This window comes from Mustela lutreola, chromosome 7 (genome assembly GCF_030435805.1).
Source record: "Mustela lutreola isolate mMusLut2 chromosome 7, mMusLut2.pri, whole genome shotgun sequence".
NCBI classification, from domain to species: Eukaryota; Metazoa; Chordata; class Mammalia; order Carnivora; family Mustelidae; genus Mustela; species Mustela lutreola.
Window position 1 is genome coordinate 108,989,327 of NC_081296.1, and position 15,109 is coordinate 109,004,435.

The window sequence follows — 15,109 nt, forward strand, 5'->3', positions numbered from 1 at the left end:
AAGAAAGAACACACCAATCTGATAAACTATCCATTTACTTCCGAAGCTTTTAATAGGCTCATCCCTTATCATCCTACATTCACTTATGCCATGAAATATCATACAAACGGATGTTATGGAACCATCTGTAATGTGTCTGACAAATAAATACCAGCATCAATTAAACTGAAACTAACATATCAATTGTTGAATCACTATATTGTACTCCTGAAACTAATGGAACACTGTTAATTATATTAGAATTTTTTAAAACAAGCCTCCCCAAATGGAGAGAAAGCCTAAAAGCTAGACTACAGAAGCAGTAGTTAAAAAAAAAAAAAAAAAAAAAAAAGACAATTTTTACTGAAAGGAAAAATTACAGGCTAGGAAAAACATGTGACTATATTGAGCATAAAGATTTGATCCAGGCCTTAAGATGGATGGAAAGAAAGGAGGGTTTTCCAGAGGGTATAAGGAAGAGAGATACTGGGGCACCTCAGTGGCTCAGTCATTAAGTGTCTGCCTTCGGGACAAGTCATGATCCCAAGGTCCTGGGATGGAGCCCCGCATCAGGCTCCCTGCTCAGCAAGATGCCTGCTTCTCTCTCCCCCACTCCCCCTGCTTGTGTTCCCTCTCTTGCTGTCTCTCTGTCAAGTAAATGAATGAAATCTTAAAAAAAAAAAAAGGAAGAGAGATACTATAGGAAATAAAATACAGAAAAACAGGAAACAACAAAAAGTAAGGTCTGCCTCAGTGTCTAGAATTGGACAGAAATCAAATAACCTTCTATTTTTAGAACATTTTTCAAATTAAAAATTACATTTTGCTCATGTCTTCTTTCAGGCCCTGCTTTACTCTGCATTTGTCAAAAATAATTATCATCCCCATTTTACAGATGAGCAAACTGACGCTCTATTATGTGCCTGCTAAAGAAGATCATACCAGTTAGTATAAGAGCTGGATTTTGACCCCATCTTCTGATTTCCACAGGACAGCCTGATCGCCAGCCACCAGAAATCTGAACCTGGCCTACAAGAACAATGAACTCAAGGGGGAAAGCCCAGAGGCAAGAAATCAGAAGTTGCTATAGTTCACAGTCAGCCACAAGGTAACAAGCCTAAAGCCAGTGACAGCAAAGGAAACGAAGGGAAGAAATCTGATGTTTTAAAATAGAAGTTGTATTAGTGATAAATACAAGGGGTGAAGGAGAGAAGCTATCCATCAGCTCAAGAGAGCAGAAGAAAGTGCAGCCTGATACCCAGAGGCTGTCAGAGCCCAGAGCTGGTGCACACTGTTTGCAAAAGACTGTTTTACCAGCTATTTATTTGGTTTGTATGAGAGAAAATCCAGTAATTTAATGCTACTTTGACCTTTACTTTTTGAAATGAAACTAGAACAGTTTCAGGGGAAAGGAGAATCCCATTAAATCTTCAAACTAATAAAAAGGCTTAAAAAAAAGAAAAAGGAACATCTCTATAGAAATTTATCCTAGGAAACCGGTAAAGAGTCACTTTTCAAACTAACTACAGACTTTAAATCTTCAAGATCCAAATATATTATGTCTCCTGCTGTGATATGGTATGAAGAAAGCAGCATTCTTGTTAAAAATGTTTTCCCTGAATTTAATCTAGTCTTTAGACCTAACTTCCAGTTCCAGGAATATGAGACGTAGAGAAACAAGTTAAATGAAAACAGGAAGAAAACAATCACAAATCTCAAAGGTGGAAGAGCTCATACGACAACTTACAATCTCTGATAAGTCAGTGTCACAGGGTAGAGATAGGAAGAAATCTTCCTACCTAAAACCTAACAATAAAAAAAGAAAAAAAGAAAAAAAGAAAAAATAAACTTTTGGGGCACCTGGGTGGCTCAGTGGGTTAAAGCCTCTGCCTTCGGCTCAGGTCATGATCCCGGGGTTCGGGGATCGAGCCCCGCATCGGGCTCTCTGCTCAGCAGGGAGCCTGCTTCCTTTCCTCTCTCTCTGCCTCTCTGCCTCCCTGTGATTTCTGTCTGTCAAAATAAATAAAATATTTTTTAAAAAAAATTAAAAATAAACTTTTAAAAAACTAACAATCAAATGCAAATGTATGGATATTGAGGGGGTCCTAGTTTAAACAAATCATGAGTCAAAGACATTTGGGACAATTGGGGGCATAGAATTAGGTGTTAACTCTACTATTATGAATGTAGACTATTAGATGTAGATATATTAGATGATATGAAAAAATTAATAGTTAATTTTAGTAAAGATAGTATAAGCCGTTAAGAAGAAAAACACTTTCTAGGGTGACATTTCACCTCTAAATAAATGTCTGACTTGTTCTCAGTAAAATAGACTATGTCAATAGGGCAAAACATTAATTTTGAATCTAGGTATTAAGTATGTTAGCTGTCCATATACAATTTTGTCCATTTTTGTGTGTGAAAACTTTATATTAAAAAATGAAAAGTAGGGAGGCACCTGGGTGGCTCAGTTGGTTAAGTAGCCGCCTTAGGTTCAGGTCACGATTCCAAGATCCGGGATGGAGCCCTGCACTGGACTTCCTGCTCAGCAGGGAGCCTGCTTCTCTCCTTCCCTCTGCTTGCCACTCTGCTTACTTGTGCTCTCTCTCTCTGTGTCAATAAATAAATAAAATCTTTTAAAAAATAAAAAGTGTAAAAGTAAAATAAAATGTCACAGGACACCTGGGTGGCTCAGCTGGTTAAGCATCCAACACTTGGTTTCAGTGCAGCTCATGGTCTCAGAGCAGTGAGATCCAGCCCCATTTTGGGCTCCATGTTCAACATGGAGTCTGTGTGAGATTCTCTCGCTCTCCCTCCCCCAGTGTCCCTCCCTCTGCTCCTACAGGTGTGCGCTCTATCTCTGAAATAAATAAAATCTTTTTTAAATTTTTTTAAAGCAATAATAAAATGTCACAATCCTAACAGAGAACATTGGTTTTCTTACTATTACTGTGCTAATAGGCAATCCAACAATTCCACTTCTAATGGATAGGAAACCTTATTAACAGACTAAACCTCAAGCACTAGTATGACTAGCAATTGTTTATTGTTCCTGAGGAAAAAGTCCTTAAATAAAGACTTTGTCTCACCCATTGGGGCTATAGATTGGAAGACCACAGGCCCTAAAGAGCATATAGATGAAGAGCATTTTCAAAAATCTGCATCACAAGAAAAAAAGAGAGACGTGTTACCATAGAAACTATCTGTGTGGTTGAATGTTTCAAAGGAAAACAGCACCTTTAGTCATGAAAGAAGCCTGAGGTAGAACCTCATGTGTCAGCGGAAGAAAGTCTTCAGACTGAGCAATGAAACAATTCTGACAAACGTGCCTGTAGTACAGACACCTGGGTGTGACGATTCCACTCCTAGTCCAACTGCCCCCTCCTGTAGACCAGATCCAGAAAGCCTTGAAAGGAACTTGTTAGGGCTTAAATTAGTTAGTGGGCATGCTGTGACTAGTCCAGACTAGTTGTTCTTTCCATTAAACCAGGATGAACTTGTTGACACACTAAAATAGTTTAAGAAACACTAACTGGACCTCATTCTATCAGTGAACAAAGTCTAACAGGCTAACTATAAAGCTGAAACAACTATAAAGCTGAAACACCTCTCTTAGAAAGCACTTTACTTCTAAACAGCCCCACCCTCAAAAAGCTCAGTTTATAGCAGTAGTGGAGGAATAGGAAGAAATGGGTATTAAAATGAAAGGAAAAAACAGTGTGGGATAAGCATGACTTATCTTGCTTATGCAGAGCAAGGGCTCTAACGGCTGGAGGCTGTAAGCTAATCACTCTGCTGCTGAAAGGCAAATTGTCTCTGGTGGCAATCAGTGGCACTTCCGTGATTGCCTGTGCATTTAGGGGAAAACACTTACATTTTGAAGGGGTAGTCAGTTAGCTCCTTGGCAAAGACCTCACTCTCAGCTGAACTCCAGCACCTAACACCTTCATCTCTGCTTACCATACAATAGGCATAATTGCATTTTAATCTTTTTTTAGTAGAGAATTTCCTTGTTTGGGACATTTGTCAATGGCCTCTGTTGAAATGGGTCCTGATTCCTACTTAGAAAAATAAATACTCATTGATGTACATAAAACATATCATACCTCATAGAGAAGAGCCATATGTTCTGGCAAAGCTCTTCACTTGAAACAGTATTTGGACCAACTGGACCTCAAAAAAATTCAATGCAGAATTCAGCAACAGCCAATTTCTCACCTAAATCTGGCTTCTTGTTCACAGAACTCTAGAGAAGCAATAGCTGTTGATAAATGGGTAGTGAGTGGGTCTCCTCATGGTTAGCAACCAAAAAAAAAAAAAAAAAAAAAAAAAAAAGACAGTGAAAACAATTTAGAGGAAGAGAACAGATAATAAGGGCCAAATATTTTGGAAAAACGAGCCTCAGGTAGAATGTCTGCCTTGATCTCCAGCTCCAGTGTGGAATGAGGCAGAGTGATTTTTCAAGACAGACTGTGCCCTAAATTAAAGGCCCTCCTGAGAGGAGCAGTGATGGAACAGAAGGGGGAAAGAATGCAGTCGAGAGAATGGAACACAACAAAACCTCACAGCCATGGTGAGGAAAAACAAGAAAAAAATCAGGCAAGTATTTTCAGAAGGATGAGACCTGTTCAATTTTAGTAAAATTACAGTGGCACTAACATCTAGGAAGTAAGTTGGGAAGTTAAGAAGTCACTGGACTTCTGGTGTGAGGACAAAGAGTCACAGCAAGAGAAGATAAGACAGAGTCTAGAGATACTCAGGAAGTCCAAGAGTCAGGACTTGGAGCACAAGTAAGCAAGGAGGTTAACCAGAAGAATCACAGATAAAACCAACAACGAGATTGCCAAGACTAGACCAATTAAACCAAATAGGCCAACTAGCAACACGCATTCAGGTAAAGTTCATTAGAAGGGCTGACTGGCCAGAATGGATTTTTAAAAGAGAAAGGAGCCCACTGATGCCTTCCATCCTGACCTTTAAAAAGTGGACAAAAAATTGCTTTAACAGTTTCATTTAATTTTAACTCTATGGTACCAACAACTATGAATATTAGTATATTTTTTTAAGTCCAGAACACTTAGATGGCAGCCTTCTCTAAACCAGCATGGACAATTTCTGTCTCAACAACAAAAGGGGTGTGTGGGTGGCTCAGTCAGTTTAGCTCCTGCCTTCAGCTCAGGTCGTGGTCTCATGTGGGCTCCCTGCTCATTGGGGAGTTTGCTTCTCCCTCTCCCTCTGCTCCTCCCCACCACCCTGTGCTCTCTCGCTCTTGCTTACTCTCTAATAGATAAATAAACATCTTTAAAAATAAATAAATAAACAACAGAATCAGCAACAACAACAAAAACACTTGGGGTACCTGGCTGGCTCAGTTGGGGGAGCATATATCTCTTGATCTCAAGGCTGAGAGTTCAAGCCCTGAGCTGGGTTGTAGAGAGGACTTAAAAAACAAAAAATTCAAAAATTTTTTTTAAATCCTCAAAATGAATTTCCTTCTACTTTCAGCTCAAAAGTTACCACCTCCACAGTAATCTGCGGTTTCAAGTCTCTCCACCAGAAGCATCTGCCTCCCTTCTGACCACACAAAACTCCATATGCTTCTCTCCTCAGGAACTTACTGTTTGGTCCCTGCTATAGACCCTGCTTTCTCTTTGCTAGGATTCAGGAAGAAAAACAGAATTCCTACATATTATGATCCTCACATACTAAGTAGGTCTTCATATGAAAACACAGGCACTTAAAAAATGAGGGGCCATGATGTCGATTAGAACATGAATGCTGCTGGGACACCTGGGTGGCTCAGTGGGTTAAGCCTCTGCCTTCGGCTCGGGTCATGGTCTCAGGGTCCTGGGATCGAGCCCCGCATCGGGCTCTCTGCTCAGCAGGAAGCCTGCTTCCCCCACCTCTCTCTCTGACTGCCTCTCTGCCTACTTGTGATCTCACTCTCTGTCAAATAAATAAATAAAATATTAAAAAAAAAAAAAAAAAAGAACGTGAATGCTGTAGTCACAACATTGAGCCCAGGCAGAGCAGGTATTTCCATTCCACCCTTTACAAAAGGGGAAAGATGACAATTAAACTTTAGAAACATGCCAGTCATTACATGCATAGTTAAAAGAGAAGGTCGCATTCAAACTCAGTCTCTTTCTACATGCAATAAAGATCACAAAGAAGGGTGCCTGGGTGACTCAGTCCCTTAAGCATCTTCCCTCAGCTCAGGTCATGATCCTGGAGTCCCAGAATCAAGTCCTGCATCCAGTTTCCCATTCAGTGGGAAAATCTTTTTAAAAAAAAAAAAATCACAATGAAGATCAAGCTCACAAATATATATATATAAAATATATAATATATATACATATATATACATATACATATACATATATAATATATACTATATATATACATACACGTGTATACCTATACATGTATATATATAGTATATATATACACATATACGTGTATGTATATATATTATATATATATTTATGAGCTTGATCTTTATTGTGATTTTTTTGTATATATGTATATATACATGTATATATACACACACACTATTTTTCTATAATTTCAGGGTAAACGTTTTTCAGTTATCAGATTTTTCTGGTTAGCTAGCCCTTAGGAAAAGTTGTATTTATTTTACTCCTAGATTTGAAACAACTTTGCCAAAATATTTTCACCTATTTGAAAATACATGCACATACCTCAAAAAACAAAAACTGGAAATAGTGAGAAGTATTGCTTCTATACTTATGTGCTATCAGCCCAGTTCATATTCTGATTAACATGGAATACCAATATAAGCAAAATTTTATTGTCCCCCATATCCCATTTTTCCTACAAAATATAACTCCTCTGAGTTAGCCATTCTAAAAGCCTAGACATTGAGGTTACTTCCACATTCAAGGCTATAGTGGCTAACTTTGAGCATACGTATTTAATGTGTCCAAGTATCTATCTAAGATAAATTCCTAGAGGCTGGATTTTCAAGTAGCGTATATAACTCTGTATATGATAGATGTTGCCAAATTATCCTCCATAAGGAGAGCACCCTTTCAACAGTAATAGTTTTTGCCCTAGCACTTTGATAACATAATGCAGTATCAAATTTTTGGACTTTTGTCAATCTAACAAGGAAGAAATGTCTGTGTGCATTTCTCTTACTGAAAGTGAGGTCAAGCATCTTTCCAAGTGTTTAAGTCATTTGTATTTCCTGCCCCATGAACTGTCTGCTTACAGGTCTCCTCAATTTTTCAGTTCTGTTTTTGACCTTTCACATTAATTTCTAGCCTCTCTTTTTATATTAGTTTGATTACCCTGTTGTCTCAAGGGGAATTGTAAATATTTCTTCCCATTTTGTCATTTGAATTCATTCATGTTGGTATTTCACATGTGATAATTCATAGTTTTTATGTAAATTATTTTCTTTATTGCTTCTAGATTAAGTCATAGTAAGGCAGAGCTCTACTTTAGAATTAAAGAAATTAATAGTCATAATTTTAAGCTTTATTTTAAATACTTTTAAACTTACTAAATAGTTGCAAAGATAGTCTAAGACATTCTTCTATATCTTCTTTATAGAAATTCAGTCAATAAATTCAAAAGGAATTAAAGGACCAAACATCATTATTTTGCAAATTATAATTACTGGGTCTAGACAATCACCAATGGCTATTAAAAGTAGTAGGTGAAAGACTGGTGAGGCACTTTATAATGGATGAATAAGGCTGATAACACCTGACATTGATCAATTTTAATGTCACAAAAAGACAACTAGATATTTAGTTGCCTCCTGACAGAAGCATATGCCACCATTTATAAATTATTCTTTACTAAATTTAAGAGTTATTTTTGAGTGGGAGCAGGGAGGCACACCTCTAAATCCACTAATATTTAAGGAACATATTAAACTAAATTATGAGAAAATAATGAGCAAAACCTAGAATGTGGAAAATTCTATAGGACAAATGACCCTGTTTCTTCAACAAATTATAGGGGATTAAAAAGGAATAATAAATTATAACAAATTAAAAGAAACTTAAGGACATTAATCAAATACAATGTGTGAATCTTGTTTGAATCTTTATCCAAAGAAACCAATTTGTAGGAGTGCCTGGGTGGCTCAGTGGGTTAAAGCCTCTGCCTTTGGCTCAGATCCTGATCCCAGGATCCTGGGATCGAGCCCCACATTGGGCTCTCCACTCAGCAGGGAGCCTGCTTCCCTCTCTCTCTCTCTCTCTCTGCCTGCCTCTCTGCCTACCTGTGATCTCTCTCTGTCAAATAAACAAATAAAATCTTTAAAAAAAAAAAAAAAAGGAATCAATTTGTAAAGAGACACCTGTGGAAAAATCAGAGAAATGTAAACACTGGATAGATATTTGGAAATAAGGAATAACTGTTAATTTCAAGCATAATATTTTTAGGTCTTTTTACTTTAGATATAGTGAAGTATTTATCAATGAAATGACACATTTGAGATTTGTTTTAAAGCAATTCAGTGAGGGAATGTGAGGCAGAAAGGTTGAAATAAGATAGACCTATGTTTATGCTAACAGTTGAGGCTAGAAGGCACACAGCAGCTCATTATACTACACTGTGTACATTTGAACATTTCTATGACAGCTTAAAAACTGATTGTAATCTTGACAGATTTTCTAGACATCCTTCCCCATAATTTTTATGTGCCAGGGAGCAGACCAGTCACTTCAGTGAGACCTTGAAATAATATGTTGACTGACTCTAGGAGCTATCTCAAACAGGTGAGTTTCTGCAGTGCAGACTGTCTGACTCTACACACTTGTCTAAAAGATGACCTCTGGTCTAAAAGTATTCAGGAGGCCCATTTGGAATAACTTGTGGCTTTTTTTTCATAAAGACAAGTCCTCTGAATTTTTCTTCAGTGTATAAAACAAGTAGTATTTATTGAGCACCCACGCAGAGAGGATTGTGGTAGAAAAAAAGAGTTAAGAAAGGGTTTTAGTCTTTATGAAATTAATTCAAACATGCTGGGAAGTTTGCTAGGGATGAAACAAGGAGTACAAACAGTTCCTCTTCTCTAAAAGGGACTGAAAAACTGTTAATGAGGCTTACAATCAGACAAAATTCCAGTGAGTAAATGTCTTCTCAGCCATGAATATAACACATTTACCTCAGTTCAGACAATCTTTGATTAACCGAATCCAAATTATCCCCAGATCTAACTGCCATAGATTCAAAAGAGAATGTAGAACCACAGGGAATATATTCATTTATATAAACTGGAATATGATCCAGGATTCATAATCTAGCATTCGTCAATGATTAGATAGTTGCCCTCTCCTGGCAAATTTTAGTACTGCAGTCTGACTCAACCTAATATGGGACTCCAACAGGAGTATATTGCAAATGAGCCAGTGGGTGAAACCCAGCCATGGAAGAGTTTCAAGAGCTGAACAAAGAAAACAGCTGAGAAAATACAAAAAGGGAGAGGAGGAGGAGGGAATTTAAATAAATCAGCACAGTATTATAATTAAACAGAATGCCAAAGAATATGACTCTCATCTTCTATCATCCTCCCTGCACTGCTGTTGTCAAGATATGACCTTGGCCAGGTCCTCTCTGTGCCTCAGTTTTCTTATCTGTAAAATGGGAATACATCACCTACCCTCTAGGGCTACTGTGAGGGCAACCGAGACGATATATGTAAAGAGCTCAGCACCCAGTAAGTCATCAGTAGTGTCTGTTTTTACTCACATGTCAGCTCAGGCATCCATGCTCCTATCTCCCAGCACAGATAAATTCCTTTGTTAAGTGCTCTCATTGAGCTCTGCCCATTTTATCCTTAACATTTCTCAATCTGTAATCCCACACTCACTCATGTGATTTTGATGAATATCGGTCTTTGTCCAAGAGTCTGTAAATTCCGTAACAGCAGAAACCATATCTGGCTTTACTCATCCTGTGGTCCAAGCATTCGGTGCAGGGCCTGGCACTCAATAAATTTGTTACATGAAACTGTAAAGTTGCCAGTCTTATGAAGAATAGTATTTAGCCCTGGTATAGGTATAAGGTGAATTGTATTCCCTCCCCAAAAAGATAAGTCGGAACCCCAAACCCCAGTACCTCAGAATGTGACTTATTTGGAAATTGAGTAATGGCAGATGTAATTAACTAAAGTAAGAAGGGACATAGTGGAGTACAATAGACTCAGTCCTATGTGACTGGTGTCTTTGAAAGAGGAAAATTTGAACACCAATAGAGACAGAGATTGGAATAATGTAGGCAAATGAACACTGAGGTTTGATACCTACCACCAGATGTTGGGAAGAGCAAAAAAAGGTCTCTGCACTACAATCGTCAGAGGGAGTATGGTTCCACCCACACCTTGCTTTTGGACTTCTAGCCTCTAGAACTGCAGGACAATAAAATACCTGTTGTTTAAACAGCCCAGTCTGTGGTACTTTACACCAACCCAATGAAACTAAAACAGGCACCAAACTGATGGTTTTGTTTGGTATTCCGAAGTTATCTATAGTGAACTTTTTTTCTCCCAGGCCAGAAAAATTGTTAATAGATAATATATTTTTAAAAGAAAACCTTAGGGGGCACCTGGGTGGTTCAGTCAGTAAAGTGTCTGACTCTTGGTTTCTGCTCAGGTCATGATCTCAAGGGTCATGAGATCAAGCCCCAAGATGGGCTATGTGCTCAGTGTGGAGTCTGCTTCAGATGCTCTCCCTCTGCACCACCCCCACTCCCACTCTCTCTTTCTCTACCAAATAAATAAATAGATCTTTAGAAAATAATTTAAAAAATAAAAAGAAACCATTAGGACAAGCTGTTTTCCTCCATTCTCAATGGCTTAACAGCTTTAATCAACTTTGACTGTTCCTAAATTCTAGGCATGTACTTCAACAACTTCATTATTTTTTCTTCTTTACTCATAGTACACTTTCTAGCAGTAAAAAGAACTAAGTCCTATAAATTATTCATTAGCAAAATGATTTAAAATAAAAATTACTAGTGAATCAATATTTAGATGCACCATACACAATCCAAAAATACCACCTCTCCATGATGAGATTAACATTTCTTGAATATATTTAAAAACTTGGGACATAAACCCACATTTCATCCGCAATATGGGAGGGATAGTAAATAATTTGATTCTCGTCCCCATTCATACCTTATAAATTGTTACAATTTTTAGTTCATCATTGGTCGGATTTGGTAAATCACAAGGATTTGTGATTAAAAAGAGGAAAAAAAACCTTTCGTGAGTACTAGCACATTTCAGCATGAAGTAACTAAGACTCAATTTTGGATAAACAAAGTCTCTAATTGCTTTGTATTATCTTTCTTTCTTTCTTGTTGAGAATGAGAGAGTGCCCGCATGCGGTGGGGGTTGGGAGGGCACAGGGGGAGAGAGAGGATCTTAAGCAGGCTCCACACCCAGTGCGAAGCTCCACACAGGTGATCTCATAATCCTGAGATCATGACTTGAGCCAAAATTAAGAGTCAGAGCCTTGACCAACAGAACCACCAAGGTGCCCTGCCTTGTGTTATCTTTAAAGGATAGATACCATCTTGCAGTGCAAATTACTGAGGCAGGGCTCCGCAACCCTGGTGGGAAGACAGTCATGAAGTCCATCACCTGTGGTACCCTCTCCTCATGCTGCCTTACACACATGCTCAAGTGCTTCCTAAAAACTGATTTATGAAAACTGTTTTGGCATCCTGGATAAGACAAGCTAAAACCTACATTAATTAGAAATACGACACAAGAGTTGTGTGTTCCCATAAATGCATAAAGAGGACAACTGATGAAAAAAGGTAGATGCCCTTAACATTTGGTAGATAATGTTCATTAAAAGGTTATTCCCAACTAAATCCAGGAGGGAACAGGGAATGGGAAATGTCAGACACAGGGACAAGAAGACCAAGAACCTCAAAGAACAGTAGACCCTCCAATTTATTTAAAGTTCCAAATAAGATATTGGAAATACAGGGAAGATTCCTTATTAGAAGGAGGACCTCACTGGAGGGCCTGGGTGGCTCAGTCAGTTAAGTATCCAACTCTTGATTTCGGCACAGGTCGTGAGCTCAGGGTCCTGAGATCAAGCCATGTTGTGTCAGGCTCTGCGCTTAGAGGGGAGTCTGCTTCTCTCCTTCTCCCTCTGCCTCTCTCCAAACCCCTCTCTAAAATAAATAAACAAATCTTAAAAAAAAAAAAAAAAAAGAAGAGAGACCTCATCAAAGTAAAACTTAGAATATATAAGAGAACTATGATGTTGCTAAATGGAAATAGGACAGCAACAGAGAAAGATGAGCTGGTCCAAGAATCAGGATGTAGTGGCAGATTCAAAGGAGAGCCAGTTCCTGGGAGAGGGCGCAGTGTCTCTTTCAGCATTTCCTCCTAACCCAGTGGTGAACAGTGACCAGAAGACTTACACAACCCTGACATACCCCATCACTGGTGATCATAGATGTACCCATGGTAAAGTACACATTAGAAAGTAGATGAAAGGTACGCTAAGCAAGGGTCATGCAGAGAAGGGGCAGCATAGGGAGAAATGACAAATTCCCCAGAATGCCAGAAGTTAGCATCAATCCACTAAGGAGAGAAGTAACAAAAAAATTATTTGAGGAATATAAGGCACCAATTTATTTTCTCTTTTACAACACTGAAGTCAACACCATTAACCATTAGAGATATGAAAGATACAGAGTATCTTGTTTACAAGTAAAGAAAAGTGAGAGTTTTAAAGCAGTTTGCTTCTTCCCAAAACAATTTATAGTGGTCACTAACTTATGCTCTCTAAAGAAATAAAAATTAGGGATTGTTCAGGATTGTTTTATTATTCTCTGCCATATTGACTACAGATTTAAAATACCCTTCCTTCTCTCTCCCATCCAGGCTGGGCTAGGGTCTAGACCACTACCATTTGAGGTTTACTCCTTTAAATTCAGCACTGTCCTTGTCCTCTCCTGTCTTCTAACTATGTGCCTCTAAGAAATGTATTAAGCCCTTAAGTGTGAGCCCTTAGGTAGAGGCTTTCAAACCTTTTACCACAATCCACAGTTAATTATATTTATATCTGGAGCCGGTACACACCAAAAAAAAAAACAAAAAACAAAAAACAAAACAACAACAACAACAAAAAAAAACCTACAAAACCCACACAGAAGCACCTCACAACTTGTAACCTTACTCCATGTGATAAACTGAACTTTTCAATTCTACTCCACTTTTTTTTTTTTTTAATGCTGCTAACCCAGCTGTGAGGTCATAGCTCACAGTTTGAAATATTTAGAGATAAGGTACACTGACACATCAAAATAACAACATGAGAAAGTAGGTAAGAGTTCCACATTCAGGCTGTCTGAACTCAAATACCAGCCCTACCACTTGAAGCTGTTAACCTCTCTGCCTCAGTTTCCTTGTCATGGGGTTAAAAGAACAGTGTTTACCTCAAAACTAAGGATTAACCAAGACTTTCCGCATAAAGCAGTTAAAACATAAAAAAGTATTCAGTTAACGGCTAGTATAATTCTTAAATGGCCTGTGGACTCTTTTTATTGTGGTAAGCTATACATAAAATTTATCATTTAAAAAAATTCATTTTAGGGGCGCCTGGGTGGCTGAGTGGGTTGAGCCTCTGCCTTCGGCTCGGGTCATGATCTCAGGGTCCTGCGATCGAGCCCCACATTGGGCTCTCTGTGCAGCGGGGAGCCTGCTTCCCCCACTCTCTCTCTCTGTCTGCCTCTCTGCCTACTTGTGGTCTTCCTCTCTCTCTCTGTCAAATAAATAGGAAAAAAATTTAATTTTAGCCATTTTGAGGTATACAATCCAGTGGCATTTAATATACTCACAATGTTGTGCAAACACCACTATCACCACTCTCTAGTTCAGAACATTTTCATCACCCCAAAAAGAAACCCATTAAGCAGCCACTCCCCATTCTATCCTCTTCCCCAGGCCCTGGCAACCCCTAATCTGCTTTCTGTATCTAGGTCCATGCACTTTTGAAGTAATAGGTTAACAGGTGTAAAACCATTTTCTAAGGTAGATTGAAGTGTTCTTTGGATTCATTAGCCTATAGCTCATAAGACAAACTTATGCTCACCATTTGTTTAAATCAACCTTGTGGGGACGCCTGGGTGGCTCAGTTGGTTAAGCAGCTGCCTTCGGCTCAGGTCATGATCCCAGCGTCCTGGGATCGAGTCCCGCATCGGGCTCCTTGCTTGGCAGGGAGCCTGCTTCTCCCTCTGCCTCTGCCTGCCATTCTGTCTGCCTGTGCTCACTCTCTTTCCCTCTCTCTGACAAATAAATAAAATCTTTAAAATAAATAAATAAACCTTGTGAATCACTTTAGGTAATTTTGTGACCTGTCCAGGAGTCAGAAATACCTCTCTGCTGTGAATTTGGCCAAGATTCCCAAAGGCTGACCCATGTTATGAAGGAGACTGCATTCAGTGTCCACAAGAGGCAGAATGAGTAAGTCCCTAAAAGAGGTTTTTCATTATTACATTGTGGAATGTTACAAAATGATAGAATATTCACCAAATGAAGACTGCTTATTCTTCAGTCTTTGCAGCTTGAAATTTGGCTTTTCAGTCTCTGAACTGTTACCATCAAGAGGTAAAAAAGAGAACTTGGACACAGAACTAGGACTTTCTTGGCTTTAGTGTGTAGTATTATTTCCTTTTGGAGCCCCACCCCTCTCACACTGATTTCCCACCCTTCCTCTGGGGTGTGGAAGACCGAGCAAAAATAACTTAGCTCTTCCCAGGATTTATAAGGGGAATCGCCGGACACGCCTCAAGAAAATAACAGGGGCAGGGAAGTTACCTTGCAAAGCAACACTGTTCTTTGAGACAGGATGAATGTAGAGGCTTCTTAGGCCAAATAACTAAATGTCACCAAGAGGCACCAAAGATTTAAGCTGGAAAACATCCTTGGTCCCAGTTGCAGAAATCAGAAGCTTTCGTTCTCTTTTTTTTGTAAAGAACAGCACCATTCGCCCAGCAAATAGGCAGCTAAGTCATTTTCCATTCTCCCTCCCCCACCCCCTACAGCTTTCCCAACCTTCTGGGTGAAAGTCTGACCCGCCTCAGGCACGAATAACATTGGGCAAACCCAACTTAGAGGTAC

At 38.8% G+C, this 15,109-nt stretch overlaps 1 protein-coding gene across 2 annotated transcripts in view; it reads right to left on the reverse strand.

The window, feature by feature from the left end:
• Positions 1-15,109, reverse strand: part of GCH1 (GTP cyclohydrolase 1) — a 46,056-nt gene that overhangs the window by 29,673 nt on the left and 1,274 nt on the right. The gene's annotated exons all lie outside the window — the stretch shown is intronic.